This window comes from Caretta caretta, chromosome 6, assembly GCF_965140235.1.
Source record: "Caretta caretta isolate rCarCar2 chromosome 6, rCarCar1.hap1, whole genome shotgun sequence".
Classification (NCBI taxonomy): Eukaryota; Metazoa; Chordata; order Testudines; family Cheloniidae; genus Caretta; species Caretta caretta.
The window spans coordinates 131,839,718-131,856,862 of record NC_134211.1 but is presented as its reverse complement, the minus strand read 5'-3'; positions in this window follow the sequence as shown (position 1 = coordinate 131,856,862).

Here is a 17,145-nt window from a genome sequence, read left to right as displayed (position 1 = left end):
GGGGAAAGACGTTTCCAAGCGGGCTCTTTCCCGGTTATATGTCTGTTAGATGCTTGGTGGTGGCAGCAATAAAGTCCAAGGGAAAAAGAAAAATAGTTTGTACCTTGGGGAAGCTTTAACCTAAGCTGGTAAGAATTAGCTTAGGGGGTCTTTCATGCAGGTCCCCACATCTGTACCCTAGAGTTCAGAGTGGGGAAGGAACCTTGACAAATGCTCTGATTAAGCATTGTTTGGGGATATAGATTTATTCTTTATGACAAAAGTAACACCAAACTTTTTTCTATATTGCAAATGATCTATATAAAAACTACTGCTGAGACGTCTGTGATTTTGCTTCTGTAATGCTAATTAGCAGAACAGATATTTTTAGAACCTGATGGCATACTTTAAAATGCTCACCCCTAGCTAGCTGGGCTAAAAGCTATGTTCTCTCATAAAACCAGTGTTGTTATTTTATTGCAGGGGCAACAGAGTTGCATAGGTAAGGGCTCTGGGCCGGCAGTCAGGGCAGCTGGGTTCTAGCCCTGTCCCTGCACTTTACCTGGTGGGGTGATGTTTTCGTGCTCAGTGTTGCTGATGCTGTTAGTGTTGCTGTTCTTGGAGGTCTGATGTCAGCTGCGCTAGCAGACAGGGCAGCCTGTTATTTCAGCAGACCTCAATGTTAGTCATTAGAAAGACCACAGGCTCGGTTGGGTGGTGAAGGCACCAGAAAAATACGGTTCTAGTGCTCTGTAGGAGCTAGAGGTACACTAGTGCACGTACGTGCAGGACAATGGTACCAGCTCACTCAGCACACCAGGATCCTGTCCCCATGACCAGCGCACAGAGGCCCCTTCTAGGACTTCTCCTTTTATATGACGATACAAAGGAATTACGTATCACACTCCAGACGTGGTTAGTTACCACCCTTATCCTTGTACCCGCTAGTTCGAACAAAACATCCTCATCCGTTATCCTGTCATCCCCTCCTTATCTTACGAGGGGTCGGTGTGTTCCTGTGCTATCTCTTAGGAATCCATTTACGCAGTTACTTGAGAGATCTGTGTATTCTTGTACCATTCTCTCTGGTCAGGATTGCTTACTTGGTTACCTGACACCTTATGTGTTACTCTTTTGCTAAGGACAGGCTTACTCTGGTTAACAACCGTTGGTTTACACTCTTAATTATGGTTAGGGCTCCAGCAAGGCCTACCCATGACCTTGGGCAAAACACTTCCCCTGTCTGTGCCTCTGTTTGCCCTCTATCTCTGTCTGTGTTGTTGATTTAGGTATCGGCTTTTCAGGACAGGGACTGTGTCTTGTTTTGTGTCTCTATAGCCCCTGGCACTAGAGGGCTTTGGTCTCATTTATACAAACCATAGCCGAGACATTGAAAAGGGCAGGCCCCTTATGTTATTGCAGCCTAACCTAGACAGAAAGAAACACAGAACAGAAAAAAAAGTTGTGCCGTGGTTAGCCGGTTGGCTGATAATTCAGACTGAAAATGGGCTACGCTTCAGCTGTACTCAGCTGAGTATGAGAGCTGCTGGCACTGGCATGAGGCAGTGGCCTAGCAGTGGCAGGCTAGAAGAAAGAAGAGAGTATTTATGGAGACAGTGAAGCCTTTTATTCTAGACCCTGATCCAATGCCAAAGTCGAAGGGAGGCTGCATTCATTTCACTGGGCTTCGGCTCATGTTGTTGGCACTGTTCCTTATTGTCAGAAGTGAAGGGGACATTGTAATACCCTGCTGCCACTACCCAGAACTGTGAGCCCCGTATTACCTCTCTGTCTCAGCAAGAGCGAGCTTTGCTGGAGATCAGACTGGGTCATCTCCCTGCCATACCAGCCTGTCTCCCTCACCAGCGAACTCCTCCAGGTTCTCCCTAGCAGATAATAAGCGGTGAACTCCAGGCCCCCAGCTCCCCAGAGATCTTCCTCCGCAAGGCACAGTCACTACCACTGTACATGCCAGAGATGATATTTAGTGTGCTGCTCTTTTAAAGAGTCACTACATTGAAGCCGTTCAGTGTAACTGGGGTAAACACACCCTTCCCTTCAAATACAGCACTGTCTTGGTGTACAGTAGAAATGATAAAGTTTAATAACAAAAAAACACATAGGTTAAGTGATAGCAAGTAGAAGGAATAAAGGCAGAAATGGTTACACACACGCACATACACTTTCTAATGGCTAAGACCTAACTTAGCAAGCTACAGTCTTTCTTCAAGATAGTTTTCTCACCAAACTTCCTTTTCCAGCAATGGCTGATTGACTCTTAGCCAGATCCCTACAGAGTCCCAGGCGCTGTGTCCTCAGGTGAAGGACAGTCCAAAGTCTTTCTCTGTGTCCTTATCTCTCAAAGTCTGCCTTTTTTCAAGGGTCAAGTTGATTCCCTAGGGTTCAGTCTCCTTTCTCCTCTGGAGGGGAGCAGTGGGGCTAATCCATCTTCTTTAAGGTGTCCCCTTGTATGTTCCAATGCAAAGCTTCCTGCTGCAGTTGCACAAGGTAAATGTTCTCCTCCTGCAGCCTCCCAAACAAAAGAACAACCTATTGAAACTGAGAAATTCTTGGCCTTTGTCTTGAGAAAACCTGTTTATATATTCCCCGGTCAAGCCTGCTTTAAACACCTTTTAGTCTCAGCCTTTAAAGCCTGCTATCAGTGAGTATCCATAATTCCACACAGGGCATTGCCACCTGCATTCCACAGTGATGTTATTAATCAGTGTTTCATTAGCTTTAATTGCTGCCTCGCTAGGTACATTCTGTACACATCTCATTGAGTAAGGCGCAGGGTGTGAACACAGCAGTCCCCCAGTGCCTCAGAAAGGCAAAGAAACTATTGAGCCCTATTTTTATGTGTTTGTTTATTTAGTTGAGGGGAAAGAGTCAAAAGAAACACTTCTTCCTTCACCCTGCCCTCACGCACCTCTCCCCTCTTACATGCATGGCTAAGGATGGGGTCTGCACTTGTGCTTGACCTGACACAAAATAATTGAGGCCCAACATTTAAAGTAGGTCTGTTCCTGGAGAGTGCACATTACCATGGTGAAGAAGGCCCCCATAAGATGCCAAATTGGAGGATTGGGCCAAACAAAATCTGATGAGGTTCAACAAGGACAAGTGCAGAGTCCTGCACTTAGGATGGAAGAATACCATGCACCGCTACAGACTAGGGACCAACTGGCTAAGCAGCAAGTCTGCAGAAAAGGACCTGGGGATTGCAGCGGATAAGAAGCTGGATATGAGTCAGCGGTGTTGCCTAGAAGGCTAATGGCATATTCGGCTGCATTAGTAGGAACATTGCCAGCAGATCGAGGAAAGTGATTATTCCTCTCTTTTCAGCACTGGTGAGGTCACATCTGGAGTACTGTGTCCAGTTTTGGGCCCCCCACTACAGAAGGGATGTGGAAAAATTGGAGAGAGTCCAGCTGGAGGGCAACAAAAATGATTAGGGGGCTGGGGCACATGGCTTATGAGGAGAGGCTGAGGGAACTGGGATTATTTAGTCTGCAGAAGAGGAAAGTGAGGTGGGATTTGATAGCAGCCTTCAACTCCCTGAAGGGGGGTTCCAAAGAGGATGGATCTAGACTGTTCTCAGTGGTGGCAGATGACAGAACGAGGAGTAATGGTCTCAAGTTGCAGTGGGGGAGGTTTAGGTTGGATATTAGGAAACACTATTTCACTAGGAGAGTGGTGAAGCACTGGAATGGGTGCCCTAGGGAGGTGGTGGAATCTCCTTCCTTAGAAGTTTTTAAGGTCAGGCTTGACAAAGCCCTGGCTGGGATGATTTAGTGGGGATTGGTCCTGCTTTGAGCAGGGGGTTGGACAAGATGACCTCCTGAGGTCCCTTCCAACCCTGATATTCTATGATTCTGTGCCAGCTAGTCTCAATTTAAGTTGTACATTAAGATAAAACTCTGGGATTTAGCCACTGGCCCACATGGGCATAATGGGTCCCTTAGCAACTCAGCTCACTGGGGGAGCATTAACACCCACACCCACACCCCACACTCAGCCGGCTCTCAGGGCCACTGCCACAAGCCCTATATCTTCCTGATGCCCCCTCACCCTCCGCGAGTGATTTGTGCCTCAGGGGGCTCAAAGAAGGATCAGGCTTCTTGAATCTTTCTTTCTGCCTTGTATTCACAAAGGGCAGGTGCCCCCTGGTTCTAGTCTCAAGTGGTTCAGAGGATGGGGTGAGAGTCTGCTCTGGGCTGAGGCTCCCTCCCCCTCCCTCTCCCCCCAGACAACCAGGGACGGTCCAGCTTTTCAGTGCTCACCAGTTCCCCATGAGATTAACCATTTCCACCAGGAACTGGTCAGGTCTTTCCATCCTTGACAAACACTACAATGCTGCTTCTCCAGTGCTAGGAGCCAGACTCAGTGAACTCGAGCAAATGCTATTATTGCGCATATGCATCTGTGCGATGTTCCCTTTCAGGACGTGTTGGCTGTGCTATGAATGCACATAGATCAATACGTTCCTCTGACAATGAGGAGGGTGCAGGAGGGATGCATGTATTTGTGTGGACGTTTATAAAATCCCCCCCGCTGCCGAGCGGAAGTAGTGCTTTGTGTCCCGATGTCTGATTTGATGGGCTGGTTGTAAAGAGCTGGTACTGTGCTGACAGAAAGTCTGACCATTTCTCTTTTCTTATGTTCTTCCTCGATTCTTACTGTCTATGGTTTTTTTTGTCTCCCTGTAGTGTATTGTTGGTTATATTAGAATCCGCAGCAATTTCCTCTTTATTATGGAGTCTGTTTGCTGAAGCTGTGGCTCCCATTACAGATCAATCCCTTTGTCAGGTGTTATTATTAGCTGTTCTCTTGTCTTCTCACTTGGAGTTTACTAAGTGTTGCCTAGAAGCGATTCCTTCACCACCTGGAAGTCTCCATCCCTTTGTCAGAGAGGCCTGTGGCAAGGTGACAGACCCACAAGGACACTTGAGCAATGCTTGCATACCAGTGAGGTGTAGGGCAGGGGGTCTGGCAGTCCTGGGGGCAGCCAAAGGTCAGTTTGGTCTTTGCACAACTTCAAGCTGCTCCTGGGCTCCTCTAACTCATTCCAGTTTGTAATGGCCCCCTATGCAATACACTCCAGCCCCAGTTCATCCTGTCCTGGCATGCCCTGTTGCTGCCAGGAAAGGGTTCCCCTTATGCAAGGGGAATTCCCAGATGGGCTGTGAGGGTAGCTTTTTCTGCCTTGTATGTGCCAGGAGAAGGCCAGATTCTAACCGTTTTGCACTAAGGAACATGTTCTGAATGTAATCAGCCATTTATGCTGTATACAGAACAACTTCTTGTGTGCTGGTTGTTGAATACTGGACCATCGTCAATAAATAGAAAAGGAGCTTATTGTTTTACTGATGTTCCTTCACTGAGAAAGCATTGATGGTTTCTAAAGGTGGAATCAAATGTGTGCAGCAATGCATCTGTTACTCCAGCAAATCCCCCTCCTCATTACGGATTTTTCCCCTTTCTCGATCTTTGCTGGCTGGATCCCAAAGTGTTGGTTTTATTCATTGTCTCCTGAGGCCATTCAAAAGCAAGACCTCAGGAAAGAAACATGACAAAAATATGACACTGAGTTATACATTTTCTAGCCTATGTGGCACTGAATATGTATCTAGTTTATATAAAATAAAATATTTAAAATGCACCCCTCCCGGACACTATTAGTGCAGCTTTCCGGCTTGGTCCTTCTCTTCACTCGTCTGTGAGCAGTGCGTGAGCAAATTCGTTCACTAGGAGAACCTGGGTGAAATTCCTCCTTGTGCAGAGGTCTAGCCCGGGGCCTTTGCACCGCCCACAGCTCACTATTTGTGGGAGTAAGGGGGGCATTTCCCCCACTATGCACACCCTGTACTAGACACTACTGCCCTTTAAAAGTCAGTCTAAATGTATGGACTAAATGCATGATATGCTTTATACGTACAGCTGTAGTACTGTCATAAAGAGTATGTAAAGATAAATACGGTTTAATTAGTAAAAAAACCCAGAACTAAAACATGTATTTCTTTCTCTTATAAAATATCTCATTTCATATCATATATATTTTGGTGAGAAATTGTGCTATTTTATTTAATTCACATTTATATTTCTCTACTGTTCACTATGGGTTAAATTCCAGCTTCAGTCAGGATTTTGTCATTTACTTCAGTGAAACCATGTATAGCCAGGGCATAAAAGATACAAGAATCCTTCAGAAAGAGGGTGAATGGCTGAGTATTATCATTCCACAGCACCAGTATGCAGGTGCTAAGATATTCCTAACTCCTTTTTACATGTTCTAGCGGAAAAGTGGCTTAGTTCCTCTAATTACATTTTGGAATCAGATAAGAAATCTATGTTTGGAAAAGGTAAAAATTGAGACATATTCTCATTCATATAATTACCCCAGATTTAAAAAAAAAACATATCTCTTGTCAGCTTGGCTCCTAAAGACATTATCATAGAATCAATCATAGAATCATAGAATATCAGGGTTGGAAGGGACCCCAGAAGGTCATCTAGTCCAACCCCATGCTCAAAGCAGGACCAATTCCCAGTTAAATCATCCCAGCCAGGGCTTTGTCAAGCCTGACCTTAAAAACCTCTAAGGAAAGAGATTCTACCACCTCCCTAGGTAACGCATTCCAGTGTTTCACCACCCTCTTAGTGAAAAAGTTTTTCCTAATATCCAATCTAAACCTCCCCATATTAATTATAAATTAATATGAATTTTCTTCTTTAGAGATAACCCCCCCTCCCAGCAACAGCCATACTTTGAGTTTTTGCAATGATGAATGAAACAAGTTCATGCAATTGTACCACAATAGGTAAGATTGGTTTCAGAGTAGCAGCCGTGTTAGTCTGTATCCGCAAAAAGAAAAGGAGGACTTGTGGCACTTTAGAGACTAACGAATTTATTTGAGCACAAGCTTTCGTGAGCTACAGCTCACTTCGTCGGATGCATGCAGTGGAAAATACAGTGAGGAGATTTATATACACAGAGAACATGAAACAATGGGTGTTACCCTACACACTGTAACCAGAGTGATCAGGTAAGGTGAGCTATTACCAGCAGGAGAGAAAAAAGAAAAACAAAACAAAAAAACCCCTTTGTAGTGATAATCAATGTGGGCCATTTACAGCAGTTGACAAGAATGTGTGAGGAACAGTTTTTATAAAGACTGGGAGTGGATGTGAGAATTACACAAAGTAAAACTATTTCCCCTTGTTTATTTCCCCCCCTACTGTTCCTCACACATTCTTGTCAACTGCTGGAAATGGCCCACCTTGATTATCACTACAAAAAGGTTTCCCCCATCACCCTGCTCTCCTGCTGGTAATAGCTCACCTTACCTGACCACTCTCATTACAATGTGTAGGGTAACACCCATTGTTTCATGTTCTCTGTGTATATAAATCTCCTCACTGTATTTTCCACAGTATGCATCCGATGAAGTGAGCTGTAGCTCACGAAAGCTTATGCTCAAATAAATTTGTTAGTCTCTAAGGTGCCACAAGTACTCCTGTTCTTTTTAATAGGAAAGATTGTCTCCATATTTGCACCATAAGCCCTTTATTCAGTGATGAGCTGCCAAAAGCTGAAGAACCAGGTCCTTCAGTTGCTCCGGGTCTTCATTGGCACTTCAAAGGACCCGCCGCCAAAGTGCCGCCGAAGACCTGGAGCGCTGCTGGGGAGTTTGCCCACCCCTTTAACAACCGGTTCTAAACCGACTTCAAAATTTAACAACCGGTTCGCGCGAACCAGTGTGAACCGGCTCCAGCTCACCACTGCCTTTATGACTTCAGAACGTACTGTGGAATGGGGGGATCTGAATTGGTATTGTTTATAAATGTATTTATTTTACCTATCAAAGAGAGAGTGAAAAAAGAAAGAGAGAGTCACTACATCCTGTATAACTACAGTCTGATCAGTGGACGCAGTACAGGACACCATGATCATATCTCTCCTGGTGCTGGGCTAACTTCCCTCCCCCCGCACCTTGCAAGAGAGACCTCGCTCTGATTTCTTTTATCGCATGGTGGGTGAACTTGCTTTGCTCATTGGCTTTAATGACTCTAAAACTACTGAGCTGGTCCTTCCGGGAAACCATGCAGCACTCTGGCAGACCATGGATGCTCTAAAGCCAGAGGCTCCGGCCAGTGGAGAAGTCTCAATCTGAAGGGCAACCCTACAGCCACTGTGGATTTTTAGGCCATTTCCCTACCCAGGCCCAGCGTACAAGGCATAGTTAGCAAAAGGCAGGTGTGGTCAGGCTGTTGGTGCATCTCTGGACATCAGGTGGCTTTGGTCTTGAGGCTGCTCTGTCTATTCTGGGGACTAGGCTGATTGGTCCCGCGACCTGGTGGGCACAAGGATCCCTCCCCTCAATCCTCAGCTGCACCTAGTGGTCATAGGTAGGGCCCTATCAAATTCTCAGCCATGAAAAATGCATCATGGACCATGAAATCTGGTCTCCCCCTGTGAAATCTGGTCTTTTGTGTGCTTTGATCTATACTATGCAGATTTCACAGGGGGAAACCAGCTTTGATCAAACTGGGGGGCCTGATCCCAAAGGGAGTTGCAGGGGGCTTGCAAGGTCATTGGGGGGGGGTATTGCCCCCCTTACTTCTGCACTGCCTTCACGGCTGGGCGGCCGCAGAGCGGCAGCTGCTGACCGAGGGCCCAGCTCGCAGGCAGCAGCGCAGAAGGGGGGCGAGACCAGACCAGGCTATCCTTACCTCTGCACTGCTGCCGGCCGTGGCTCGGCCTTCCGAGCGGAAGTAAGAGTCGCAGTACCACAATGCCCCCCCCCCGCCATCCCGTCCCCCCCCCCCACACACACACACACACAACTCTTTTACGGGTCAGGACCCCTACAATTATAACACAGTGACATTTCAAATAGCTGAAATAATTAAAATTTATGATTTTTTAAATCTTATGACCAGGAAATTGAGCAAAATGGACCGTGAATTTGGTAGGACTTAAGTAATAGGGCAGAGCGGGACTTGGCCCCCAAGTGATGGAATTGTGTTAAGAGCAATAGGCCTGTTTGCCGCTCCCCACAGTAACACCTGCCTGGGGCTTCCCCCAAGATTCGCTTGAACACTCTTCCAGGTGTTGGTCCAGAGGGATGGTCAATACGGATTTATTTCAGGCTTTCCAGCCTACACTCCTCATTTTAGGGGCTCTTAATTTATCAGCTGACTGAAATCTCGACTGACTAAACCATGGTATAAAAGATACAAGATTCCCAGAGCAACAGGGTGAATAGCTGAAGATTATCACATCCCAGCACCGGCATGCAGGCGCTAAAATATTCCTAACACCTTTTTACACATTCTAACTGAAAAGTGGCTTAGTTGCACTCATTACATTTTGCAAATGATTAAGTCATTTGAATTTGAAAAAGCTAAGGTACTTAACAGTAAAATACAGCCCTATTTTCCATGATATATTTCCTTTGCTGTCTGCAATGTGAGCTGAAAGGAGGAGAGATATTACTGAGGTCTGACCGGGACAATGGCAGAGGATCTGCCTCTCATCGTTCAACAGAAATTTGATTTTTATTTATTTGTTGTCCTCTGGGGAGGGTAGATGAATATTTGTGTTGTTTCTTAACCATTAGCATACTGACAGCCTCAGTGCAAATTAATAAGAAACAAATGCAAAACCCCAGAGACATTCATTTTGAAGTTGCTTATTCATTTTTTGAAAAATGCTATAGCTCCTTTATTGAGGTGGCAGAGCAGCTAGAGCATGAGCCCTCATCATGAATAGATGGAGTGGATTGAACACTGCCTCTTTGCAGCTCTCGGGGGAAGGACGATATCCATAGGTGTTCCATTGCGATTGAACAATAGACTCTTCCCTTTCATTGACATAACAGCCCCTGAAAACTCCCCTGGACGTATTAAGCACTCTAAAGAATCCCTAAGGAAGGTGAGTCACCAGTTTGAGTGTGTTTCACATGAAGTCCATGTCCATAGGACTTCCATACTAATACCAATTATACCTTTGTCAAAACACTCAGGTACAATCTTTTAGGATGGGGAAGTTGATATAGTTTATGCCTTTTAAACACTTTTGCTATACTCCTGGTGTTAAGCAGTAGAGCAAGGAACAGAGGATTTTGTCAGACAACTTTTACTGTAGCAGCTTTGTCAAGGTTCCTCCCCCACTCTGAACTCTAGGGTACAGATGTGGGGACCTGCATGAAAAACCTCCTAAGCTTATCTTTACCAGCTTAGGTCAAAACTTCCCCAAGGTACAAAATATTACACCCGTTATCCTTGGAATGGCCGCTACCACCACCAAACTAATACTGGTTACTGGGGAAGAGCTGTTTGGACGCGTCCTTCCCCCCAAAATACCTCCCAAAACCTTGCACCCCACTTCCTGGACAAGGTTTGGTAAAAAGCCTCACCAATTTGCCTAGGTGACTACAGACCCAGACCCTTGGATCTTAAGAACAATGAACAATCCTCCCAACACTTGCACCCCCCCTTTCCTGGGAAATGTTGGATAAAAAGCCTCACCAATTTGCATAGGTGACCACAGACCCAAACCCTTGGATCTGAGAACAATGAAAAAGCATTCAGTTTTTTACAAGAAGACTTTTAATAAAAAATAGAAGTAAATAGAAATAAAGAAATCCCCCCTGTAAAATCAGGATGGTAGATATCTTACAGGGTAATTAGATTCCAAAACATAGAGAACCCCTCTAGGCAAAACCTTAAGTTACAAAAAAGATACACAGACAGAAATAGTTATTCTATTCAGCACAATGCTTTTCTCAGCCATTTAAAGAAATCATAATCTAACACATACCTAGCTAGATTACTTACTAAAAGTTCTAAGACTCCATTCCTGTTCTGTCCCTGGCAAGAAGCATACAGACCGACACAGACCCTTTGTTTCTCTCCCTCCTCCCAGCTTTTGAAAGTATCTTGTCTCCTCATTGGTCATTTTGGTCAGGTGCCAGCGAGGTTACCTTTAGCTTCTTAACCCTTTACAGGTGAGAGGAGCTTTCCCCTGGCCAGGAGGGATTTCAAAGGGGTTTACCCTTCCCTTTATATTTATGACAAGCTTGATAAAGGCAATTTGCCCACAGCATCTATTCTCTCTCTGAAATGAGATGTGGATTTGGCATCAAATTCACCCTGGTGCTGAGAACCAGGAGACCTCTGCGCCACTTATGTCTTATGTAAGCCCGAAGGGGTGAATTTCCTCCTGAGAACTTCTCTGCATCTCTAAATGGGGGATTTATATTGGTATAAGCTACGGTGTGAATTTAAACCACTCCAGTTTTAATGGTATAGCCCCCACGTGGGCACTCTTAGTCCAGAATAAGAGTGGGGTGTTATTTTAGCTTATGAATATTGGAAGGGGTTTAAACTAAACTAAAAAAAGCCAATTTTATTCCACATTCAGAGCGTCCATGTGTAGGGTGACCATATGGACTATTTTGGCCGGGATAGTGCCTTTTTTAAGCCCTGTGCCAACTGTCCCGACTTTTTTGGCAAAACAGGATTTGTTCCATTTCCTCTTGCCAGCTGATCATCACTTGGCAAGAGCAAACTGGACAAATGCCCAGTTTTGCCAAAAACGTGGTGTGCAACCCCTACCGGGATGTGGAGGAACATGAGGGGGGAGGGCGAGCGGCAATGCCAGCCCCCCCACAGGGGGGCGGCAGCGGGGGCTCGGGCCAGCCCTGTGCATGGGGAAGAGAGGACGGCCTCAGGCTGGCCCCCTGCAGGCAGGTGGCAGGGGCACTCGGGCCGGCCCTGCACATACGCGGGAGAGGGAGGCCTTGGACCAGCCCTGTGGGGTGTCCCGTTTTCTCTTCGGGAAAATAGGCTCACCCTATCCCCGGGGGTGTTCTAGCAGGATAACTAGATCAGTTTCACTGTACCAGGTGTAAACGGTAACACTTTCCTGTTAGGACAAGCCCGTAGTGAGCACAGTGAGACATTTTCCTTTCTATGAGCACGAGCAGTGAACAGCTTGCTGGAAATATTGGCCAATGTGCTATTGTTTGGCCGAAGTTACGGGGGCCAGAAGCAACCAGGCTCCAGGCCTGGCTGGTGAAATTCATCCCAGAGGTGAAAGGTCATCACAGTGTAATCAGACTGTAACGTTCCTTTACGGCCTGTGTTAAGGACAAAAATATCCAGGATGAAATTCACTAGTGTGCAGGGGGGCCATGCTGAAAACAGGCCGTACCCAGTGTGCCCGAGGCCTTGTTCTGGCCCCCGGCACAGGAGTGGCTTTCACCCCAACTGAATAATAAGTAACTCCAGGGCAGGCTGATGCCTGTGCAATACCAAAGCCAGTCATCAGAGAGAGGTTTTCCTTCCTCCAGGGCTGCCTGGCCCTCCTAAAATGCTCATCACTTTTACTCCTAGACCCACTGCATATGGCGTATCCTCGTTAGAGCCTGGCATAGATCCTAGCTAGCGCCCCTCCAGGCCACCACTAGGAAGGCTGTGAGGGGAGTCCAAGCACCTGGGCTCTGGTTCTCCCAGGGGTGTGCTCAGGTTCAAGAGCCTTGGCTAGCTGCAGTTCTGAGTCCTCCCTGGGCCCCTCTGGCCTACTTCCTGGGCACTGACTCTCAGGCTGGAAATGGAGTTCCTCTGCCCCCTTGTCTAGGCCCCCGGGCAGGCTCTGACCCCCAAGGTAGCCAAGTTATGTCAGCACAGCCTCTCCAGAACTCCACCCCCGGGCGCCAGGCTTCTGGGGAGAGTGCCGCTTTCCCGGGGGCGCACAGCAGTTGTGGAGTGGTTAACCTGCAGAGAGACACTTCACTCAGAGTCTAACGAGGAAGCGCTCTTGTACTTGAAACAATCACCGCCTTCTTCTGTGCGTGAGGGATGGAGAATGCTTTGGAAATCCTGGCACAGCCACTTCCAAAGTGCCTAACTCCCACCCACCTTCCCACTGGACATTTTTCATTATGAATTGCTTGCATCATGGAGCACCAGAACACAGAGCCCCAGCATAGCAATACCACAAACGAATCTGTTATTTGCTTTACTAATCTCCTAACTTAATCTAAAGTTTAAAGCTGCACAGACCACAGCAGCGGGGACCACAGGATCAAAGTCATCTCTTGGTACAACTCCACTGATTTCAGCAGGGTTACACTAGGGATGAATGTGGTCCATTATCTTTGCACACTCACTCTTGGGACACAGAGCACAACAGCTGTTGAAGTTAGTGCAGCCTGGGGCCTGCGATGAGGATTCCATGGTCCACCACCAACCGCTGCAAGTCATTGCTTTCCCGGGCCATTTGCACAGGCTGTTCCCTCATGCTGAATGCAAGGTACAGGATTCAGCTCTAAGAGACAATTACCCCAACCCTGACAAGAGCTACACAAATTATTTAGTGACAGAAGCGCAATGAATTCTTCTAATGAAGATGGCTCCAAACTTATGTACCAATTAATCATAGAATCATAGAATCATAGAATATCAGGGTTGGAAGGGACCCCAGAAGGTCATCTAGTCCAACCCCCTGCTCAAAGCAGGACCAATTCCCAGTTAAATCATCCCAGCCAGGGCTTTGTCAAGCCTGACCTTAAAAACCTCTAAGGAAGGAGATTCTACCACCTCCCTAGGTAACGCATTCTAGTGTTTCACCACCCTCTTAGTGAAAAAGTTTTTCCTAATATCCAATCTAAACCTCCCCCACTGCAACTTGAGACCATTACTCCTCGTTCTGTCATCTGCTACCATTGAGAACAGTCTAGAGCCATCCTCTTTGGAACCCCCTTTCAGGTAGTTGAAAGCAGCTATCAAATCCCCCCTCATTCTTCTCTTCTGCAGGCTAAACAATCCCAGCTCCCTCAGCCTCTCCTCATAAGTCATGTGTTCCAGACCCCTAATCATTTTTGTTGCCCTTCGCTGGACTCTCTCCAATTTATCCACATCCTTCTTGAAGTGTGGGGCCCAAAACTGGACACAGTACTCCAGATGAGGCCTCACCAATGTCGAATAGAGGGGAACGATCACGTCCCTCGATCTGCTCGCTATGCCCCTACTTATACATCCCAAAATGCCATTGGCCTTCTTGGCAACAAGGGCACACTGCTGACTCATATCCAGCTTCTCGTCCACTGTCACCCCTAGGTCCTTTTCCGTAGAACTGCTGCCTAGCCATTCGGTCCCTAGTCTGTAGCTGTGCATTGGGTTCTTCCGTCCTAAGTGCAGGACCCTGCACTTATCCTTATTGAACCTCATCAGATTTCTTTTGGCCCAATCCTCCAATTTGTCTAGGTCTTTCTGTATCCTATCCCTCCCCTCCAGCGTATCTACCACTCCTCCCAGTTTAGTATCATCCGCAAATTTGCTGAGAGTGCAATCCACACCATCCTCCAGATCATTTATGAAGATATTGAACAAAACCGGCCCCAGGACCGACCCTTGGGGTACTCCACTTGATACCGGCTGCCAACTAGATATGGAGCCATTGATCACTACCCGTTGAGCCCGACAATCTAGCCAGCTTTCTACCCACCTTGTAGTGCATTCATCCAGCCCATACTTCCTTAACTTGCTGACAAGAATACTGTGGGAGACCGTGTCAAAAGCTTTGCTAAAGTCAAGAAACAATACATCCACTGCTTTCCCTTCATCCACAGAACCAGTAATCTCATCATAAAAGGTGATTAGATTAGTCAGGCATGACCTTCCCTTGGTGAATCCATGCTGGCTATTCCTGATCACTTTCCTCTCATGCAAGTGCTTCAGGATTGATTCTTGATTCCAGATCATTTATGAAGATATTGAACAAAACCGGCCCCAGGACTGACCCTTGGGGCACTCCACTTGATACCGGCTGCCAACTAGACATGGAGCCATTGATCACTACCCATTGAGCCCGACAATCTAGCCAGCTTTCTACCCACCTTATAGTGCATTCATCCAGCCCATACTTCCTTAACTTGCTGACAAGAATACTGTGGGAGACCGTGTCAAAAGCTTTGCTAAAGTCAAGAAACAATACATCCACTGCTTTCCCTTCATCCACAGAACCAGTAATCTCATCATAAAAGGCGATTAGATTAGTCAGGCATGACCTTCCCTTGGTGAATCCATGCTGGCTGTTCCTGATCACTTTCCTCTCATGCAAGTGCTTCAGGATTGATTCTTTGAGGACCTGCTCCATGATGATTCAGATGTGGTCTAATCTACAGTATAATTGTAGGACAACTGCATTTCTGTAAGACAGCCACCAGCAGAGTGTGTCAGGGATGAGATTTTTGCTGAAGGGCTGATTGAAGAGGAATGTTGCAGCAACAATAAGTAGAAAAGTCTGATTGGGAACATGTCAGTCTTATCCGGGCTACAAGGGGAATTTTTGAACATGTCCCATGTGGCCCTGTTAAATGGTGCATCCTATGCTGTGAGTAGGCTCACTTATGTGTGTTACATATAGTCACCTACCAGAGAGTCTCAATTTCCTGGTCTTCATCTTAATTTACTGTAATAAATTAGGGATCAGATGCGGATGATTGAAATGGAGTAACACTGATTTACACCAGTGGATGATCTTCACCTGTATCCTCATGTACAGGAGTTGTATGTGTGTGGGGCGGGGGAGACTTCATGGCACCATACTTTAACCCTCTAACTTTGTTGTGGATGGGGGGGGGTTGTAACCTAGTAACCAAATGGTCCATCTGTTTGAAATAAGGACTTGCTGCTGATTTAACATCTCTAAAAATGATGTCAAGTTCAGAAAAATTCATTCCAACAATTTGAATGGGCTGAGTTTTTAATAACCAGAATTATTTCCTGAGGTTTGAGTCATCCCTCATTTTATTTCAATGGGGGTGTTCACCACTGATAAAGGGGGAAAGGAGAAGATTTACATTTGCAAAGTTACCCTAGGAGATTAGTTTAAATATTGAAGAGATTTCCTAGAAAGCTTTGAAATTAAATCTATTTGTCATCTTGGAAGCAAGTAAAAAGCCAGGAAAAAGTTTTATTTTATTAGTCACAACATTTCCCCCCATATACATAGAATCATAGAACCATACGGTTAGAAGGGACCACAAGGTCATCTAGTCTAGCCCCCTGCCAAGATGTAGGATTTGTTGTGTCTAAACCAGCGGTTCCAAAACTGTGGGTCATGACCACAAAGTGGCTCGCGACTTTGTTTTAATTGGGTCACTAGGGCTAGCACTAGACTTGCTGGGGCCTGGGTCCAAAGCCTGAGCCCCACCGCCTGGAACTGAAGCTGAAGCCTGAGCCCTGCTGTCCAGGATGGCAGGGCTCAGATTACAGTCCCCCCACCCGGAGGTGAATCATAGAATCATAGAATATCAGGGTTGGAAGGGACCCCAGAAGGTCATCTAGTCCAACCCCCTGCTCGAAGCAGGACCAATTCCCAGTTAAATCATCCCAGCCAGGGCTTTGTCAAGCCTGACCTTAAAAACCTCTAAGGAAGGAGATTCTACCACCTCCCTAGGTAACGCATTCCAGTGTTTCATCACCCTCATAGTGAAAAAGTTTTTCCTAATATCCAATCTAAACCTCCCCCACTGCAACTTGAGACCATTACTCCTCGTTCTGTCATCTGCTACCATTGAGAACAGTCTAGAGCCATCCTCTTTGGAACCCCCTTTCAGGTAGTTGAAAGCAGCTATCAAATCCCCCCTCATTCTTCTCTTCTGCAGGCTAAACAATCCCAGCTCCCTCAGCCTCTCCTCATAAGTCATGTGTTCTAGACCCCTAATCATTTTTGTTGCCCTTCGCTGGACTCTCTCCAATTTATCCACATCCTTCTTGTAGTGTGGGGCCCAAAACTGGACACAGTACTCCAGATGAGGCCTCACCAATGTCGAATAGAGGGGAACGATCACGTCCCTCGATCTGCTCGCTATGCCCCTACTTATACATCCCAAAATGCCATTGGCCTTCTTGGCAACAATGGCACACTGCTGACTCATATCCAGCTTTTCATCCACTGTCACCCCTAGGTCCTTTTCCGCAGAACTGCTGCCTAGCCATTCGGCCCCTAGTCTGTAGCGGTGCATTGGATTCTTTCGTCCTAAGTGCGGGACCCTGCAGTTATCCTTATTGAACCTCATCAGATTTCTTTTGGCCCAATCCTCCAATTTGTCTAGGTCCTTCTGTATCCTATCCCTCCCCTCCAGCGTATCT